The 6,449-nt window shown below is 41.8% G+C and overlaps 1 pseudogene; it reads left to right on the top strand.

Annotated features, from left to right (window-relative positions):
- On the top strand, window positions 2,753–6,082 carry LOC108634072 (annotated as a pseudogene).

The following is a 6,449-nucleotide window of genomic DNA, read 5'->3' as shown; positions in this document are numbered from 1 at the left end:
TCCTCCTGATCCCTCTATTTTTTCTTCATCTTCTTCATTCTTCCAGTTTTGACAGGGACAAAGTAAGTAACTAAATAGTTAATTCCACTAGGGGATAGTATGTAGAAAAAAATTATGGAAGACCCTGTAAGTTAATGATCACACAAGAAAGCAGGTTTGCTTAACCATAAACCAAGCAGGCTTGCTCAGCAGCAAAACCATGCAGCAGAAGCATAACACATGCTCCCAAAATAAGAAAACAATGATGGCCTGAGCCCCACAGCCTTCCTAGTGAGCTCAGGAAGTCAATGATTCATAGGAGACACTCCCCTATGATCACTAAAAACAATAACAACAAAAAAATAAGGAAAAGGTGACATTATACTGAAACCTGATATGATTTACCGTATTTTAGTATATGTTACCATCTTTTTGTTCGTTTCCATTGCTTCATGACAATCTCAGTTTGACTATGTAGGGACTATAAAACTCCCCTGCCTGAAATGGAAGAGGAACTGATGATGGAAGCTTGACGTCTACTCAAGGATGAGGGAAAAGGTAGTCGAATGATCAAAATACATTTCTCACATATATTGGGTAACAGTTCTTGGGCTTCCCAGGTGGTGCAGTGATAAAGAATCTGTCTGCCAATTCAGGAGACATGGGTTTGGTCCCTGGGTCAGGAAGATCCCCTGGAGGAGGAACTGGCAACCCACTCCAGTACTCCGGCCTGGGAAATCCCATGGACAGAAGAGCCTGGTGGGCTACAGTCAATGGGGTCACAAAGAGTCAGAAACGACTTAGCAACTGAGCACACATACCACAGTTCTAGGTGCAAAGCTCCTAAAACCTTCGGAATTTCCTAAGTGTTTGAGAGTAATAAAGGTGTCTAATGTTAGCAAAGTGATTTTTGGAAAATACCTACAGAAGGGGACTGGTGGCCAGGAGAACCAATCACGTGATTGGAAAGTTGGAACTTTCTGCCCTGCCACCTGACCCCTGGGGTGGGGGAGAGGAGGATGAGTGAAGATTGAATCAGTTGCCAGTGGTCAGTGATTTTAATCAATCATGCCTATGTAATGACACCTCCATAGAAACCCATAAGGACAGGGTTCAGAGAGTTTCTGGGTGGGCAGACACATGAGGTGCTGGAGAATGGCACCTGGAGAGGCCACAGAAACGCTGTACTATTTCTCTACACCCCACCCTATTCATCTCTTCTTTCTGGCTCTTCCTGAGTTGCATCCTTTTATAATAAACCAGTAATCTAGTAAGTAATATATTTCCTTGAGTTCTGGGAGCCTCCCTCATGGTCCACTCATACTGCTTAGCATATACTTTCTAAAAAAGGACCCTTCATAGGAGCCCCTGGTCGCTGCCTTTTGCAGGGCCGATAGAAAAGCATGATACACCCTTGTCACAAACTGTGAGAGGTCTGGAAAAAAAATTTTTTTTCTTACCATGCTTGCAAGCTAACAATTAGCCTATGACAATTTCATGGATGCTGGCAAAAGACACAAGACTTAGAGACACAGGACTTTATCAATTATGGCACAATGGGCAGCATGGGCTCACTGTTTCTACAGTTTCTCCTTATCCTGCAAGTCTCACAAGGGCAAAACACAGAGTATCCCAGGTGTATACTCTACACACTGCCCAGAGACCCCAAGCTTAAGAAACCAGCAATCTATCAATGGGCTGAGAGCAAATCTGCATAAACTTTGTCCCAAAGAGAGAAATTATCTTTATTATTTTGGTCAAGAAGCAAATATGCCCTCAGTCCTGATGGGAGACACTGTGTTTGTCTTCCAAAGTCTACAACACAGCTGTCACTTCCTTTTACTCAGAAGAGGAAGGCAGACAAGCTATCCATGAAGAATTGCCTCCCCCAAATCTTGACCCGACTGCTCAATTTGTCTCACATTTTAGGGTCTTAATTATCTGTGACCTCTCATTTTTGTTCTTGTTTGCTTGTTTGTTTTGGTACATTTGAATACTGAAATGACACTTTTGTGAGTGTGATTCTAATCCCTGGAAGATGGGGCCTTCCTGATGATGAATCTGGTGGAGAGGCACATGTCCCTGATGACTATTTTGCCTTTCTGAGTAGGTGATCTAAGTCTCATTATAGCAGAGCTATTGAGTAGTGAGATGTCATCACTTTTCTCAACTCTCACAGGAGCCCCCAATTGTATAACGGTGAAGAATTACAGGCAAGAATGAATCCCTCTGGGACCAAAGATGATCTGCATAGATGATCATACCATCTACCCATGCTAAAGTGGGTCCATCCATCCGTGCTTTTGTAACTACCTTGCTTTGTTGTAATCTTTCCTTCAGGCCTCATAAATCCAGAACTTACAGTGTGGATGGTATCTCTTCCTAAATCAATAACTTGCCTGTCAAGCAGCACTAATCTGAGAAGTGCAAATATTTTTTGGTAAGAAGCGTAGTGTCATTACAGATTCAGGCATCCTCCTGTTGATACATTAGAATGATTCAACTATAAGCAGATACCAGGAGAGATTAGAATATGAGAGATGATAACTGGAGAAATACTTTTATAACTTTGAAATATGATACAAGAATGAACAATCTTATATTTTCTTTATTAAGTTGGTTAGTGTGAAACTGGTGTCATCTTTTCTTCAAACATTTCATTAAGTTCACCAGTAGAACCATTGAAGCCTGGAGTTTCTCATGTAGGATGACTTTAAATCACAAATTCATTTTTTAAAAAAAGATATAGAATTATTAGGTTATTTAGCTCGTCATGAGTGAATGTTCACAGTTATCTTTCAAGTAAGTTGTTATTTCTTACTAGTTGCTGAAATTATTGGTGTATGTTTGTATATAATATTCTCCAGGTATCACTTTAATACCTGCAATTTCTGTAATGTTATCAGTCTTCTTTCTGGTATTGATAATGTGTATCTTTTCTCTCCCTGATCAGTCTTTTAGAAGTTTATCAATTTTATTGATCTTCACAGAGAACCAGCCTTTGGTTTCTTCAATTTTTTTTCTTCTTTCTATTACTTTGCTTTCTGCTTTGATCTCTAATAATATCCTCACTACTTATTTGGGATTAATTCTTTTCATTTTAGATTTTTAAGGTATGAAGCTGAAGACTTTGATTTTAAGTCATATTTTTCTTTTTCTATCTTAGGTGTTCAGGGCCCACAATTTCTCCTTAAGTATTGCGTTAGCAGCTGACCACATGTTTTGTATGCTGTATTGTCATTTTCATTCAGCTCAAAATACTTAACTTCCATTTTAATTTCTTTTTTGAATTATATGTTCTTTAGAAGTATGTTATTTAGTTTCCAAATATTTGGGGATTTTCCAGATATATTTCTGTTATTCATTTCTACTTCAATTCTGTTTTTATAGAGAATATATTTTGTATCTCTGGACGCCTTTGAAATCTATTGAGTTATGATTTATGTCCAGAATACACTCTATCTGGCAAATGTTCTATGTGCACTTGAAAAAATATAGTTATTCTATTTTAAACTTATTTTTATTTATAAGCTTAAGGAGTTTAGTTGTTCTCCCAGGGAAATGCAAACCGAACCTGAGTTATAGTGCTCCAGTAAATAACTTAAGCCAAGCAGAAGTTTACCCTACAAGTTTCCTGAAGCTGTTCATCATTGGCGAGATGTTACTAAATAGTACCCCATTCCAATTACTTTGGTAACTTCAGACATGGAGCTTCTCTTTGCCTTGAGGCCTGATTTAAATCTGACTATTGAATTAAACTGGAAACTAGATATTTAAGAAGATAGAAGATTAATCAGATCTTGTTACCCCCAAAGCACTTACAAAACTAAAAGGTTAGTTTTATTACTATTTTACATGTTTGAACTATCAATGTTTTCTCAAATCTCCTACTTAGCATTATGTAAATAGAAAAGTGAAAGTGTTAGTCTGTCAGTAGTGTCTTTGTGACACCATGGACTGTAGCCTCTGTCCATGGAATTCTCCAGGCAAGAATAATGGAGTGGGTTGCCACTCCCTTCTCCAGGGGATCTTCCTGGCCCCAGGATCAAACCCAGGTCTCTTGCATTGCAGGCAGATTCTTTACCACCTGAGCTGTCAGGGAGACCCATCATAAATAGAAAATAACTCGCTGAAATAATATATATATACATATGCATATTTATCAACTAATACAGAAGAATATAGTCCTTCCACGTAGTCACATTCATTTCACTTCTAAATGATCAGATCAGTCCATTTAAAGGGACGGAATATAAACTTCAAGATGGTTTGCATTTTAAAGATGAACTGAAGCCCAGAGATATTAAAAATTACAAATCCAAAGTTAGGACTACAAGTTCATTCTGATAATACTTAATCTGATGTTTTTGCACTGTTACATCACAATTTCAAATTTCACAGAGCATCGGGAAAAAAAAGGAACTTAACATTGGGTGTTGCTGTCTATTTATTAACAAGTAAAGACATTTAAAAAAACATAACAAAACTGTCACTAATGTTCTCCAATATCCACTCTTTTCTCTTTCACTGGTAAAGAAACTTGATGTTTAACAGACCAAAGGATTTCATCCTTCCCTGGGCCCCCAGCGTTCCTCAGCTATTCTTTTCTCTTGCTCTTTTAGCTGCTTCTCCCATTCTCAAGACAGCGTATGCACATCTTTCACAGCTTTCCCTAACCGTCCCTCTCATTCTGAGCCAATGCTCTCTTCTTGGACTACAGCTTCATCAATCAAGACTTGTGCAACCCAGGGCAGTTAAATAATTTCTTCGATTTTCAAATTCTTATTTACTAGAATCAAATCAGTAACAGTACTGATGGGAGGAATTAATTAAGGCAACACATTTAAAACTCTATATTTATTTAATATAAAATGGGAAAGAGAAAGTCTCTTTAGCAACTGGTGCTGGGAACGTTGGGCAGCTGTATGTAAGTCAATGAAGTTAGAACAAACCCTCATACAATGCACAAAAATAATGTCAAAATGGATTAGAGACTTAATATAAGAAAAGACACCATAAAACTCCTAGAAGAGATCATAGGTGAAACATTCTCTGACATAAATCATACCAACATTTTCTTAGGCCAGTCTCCCAAGGCAATAGTGATAAAAACAAAAATAAACAAATGAGACCCAATCAAACTGACAAGTTTTTGCACGGCAAAGGAAACAATAAACAAAATCAAAATACAGCTTACCTAATCCGAGAAACTGTTCGCAACCAATGTGACCAACAAGGTTTTAATTTCCAAAACATAGGGCGGCGACGGCCCTCGCGGCCGAGGTGGGCGTGCGACTTGCACTGTTCGCGGCCTTCCTGGTGACGGAGCTGCTGCCGCCCTTCCAGAGGCTCATCCAGCCTGAAGAGATGTGGCTTTACCGGAATCTGTCATCGCCTTCCTCGCCCCGCTGGCTCCAGTACTCCTGGCCAGGTGTCTCAAGGTGGCAGATGCAGCCGACAGCCGGCAAGCCTGCCTGGCGGCCAGCCTGGCCCTGGCCCTGAATGGCGTCTTCACCAACACAATCAAACTGATAGTGGGGAGGCCACGCCCAGACTTCTTCTACCGCTGCTTCCCGGATGGGCAAGCCCGTGGAGACTTGATGTGCACAGGAGACAAGGCCGTGGTGAAGGAGGGCCGCAAGAGCTTCCCCAGTGGCCATTCTTCCTTTGCATTTGCCGGCCTGGCCTTCGCATCCTTCTACCTGGCTGGGAAGTTACACTGCTTCACACCACGAGGCCGAGGGAAATCTTGGAGATTCTGTTCCTTTCTGTCACCCCTACTCTTTGCAGCTGTAATTGCACTGTCCCGCACCTGTGACTACAAGCATCACTGGCAGGGGGTTCTGCAGGCTAAACGAGTAGCCTTGGAGGGTCAAGCTCCCTCCACCGGCAAGCATGACTTGTGAGTGAGGGAAGGCTTCCCCTCTGTCTTCGTTCAGACGCCCTGGCTGGATCCGCCATCGGCCTGACGTTCGCGTACAGCTGCTACAGGCAGTACTACCCTCCGCTGACGGACGCCGAGTGCCACAGGCCGCTGCCTCTCAGCCCTGCTCTTCCTGCCACGCAGAAGCAGCCCCAAAACCCGCAGCCTTTCTGTGTTTAGACACTGGAGCCGCCTCCCTGGAGAACAGGCCCATGAGACCTCCTCTCTCCCCACACCCAGGACAAGAATATCTGACCTTTACCTCCTGAGGACAGGTGAGGACAGACGCCCACAGGCTGATGCAGTTTTGCCCCGGCGCACAGGAATGTCTCGAGAGGGGTCGAGGTCCTTTCTCACTGCTGTGCGCCATGCACAGTCCCCCAGCAGCTTAGAGTCTGGTCCACCAGACTGGTGTCCCGAGATCCAGTGTTTCCACATGTAACTTCAGTACGGCTCTTAGAAGGATTATGTCACGAAGAAGCGTTTACCGTAGCCTCGCTTTATCCTAGACACTAGCATTGATTACCAAAACTTAATTTCCACTTTC

Source organism: Capra hircus, chromosome 27 (genome assembly GCF_001704415.2).
Source record: "Capra hircus breed San Clemente chromosome 27, ASM170441v1, whole genome shotgun sequence".
Lineage (NCBI taxonomy): Eukaryota > Metazoa > Chordata > Mammalia > Artiodactyla > Bovidae > Capra > Capra hircus.
The sequence above is the reverse complement of the archived record's forward strand: the minus strand, read 5'-3'. Positions and strand labels throughout refer to the sequence as shown.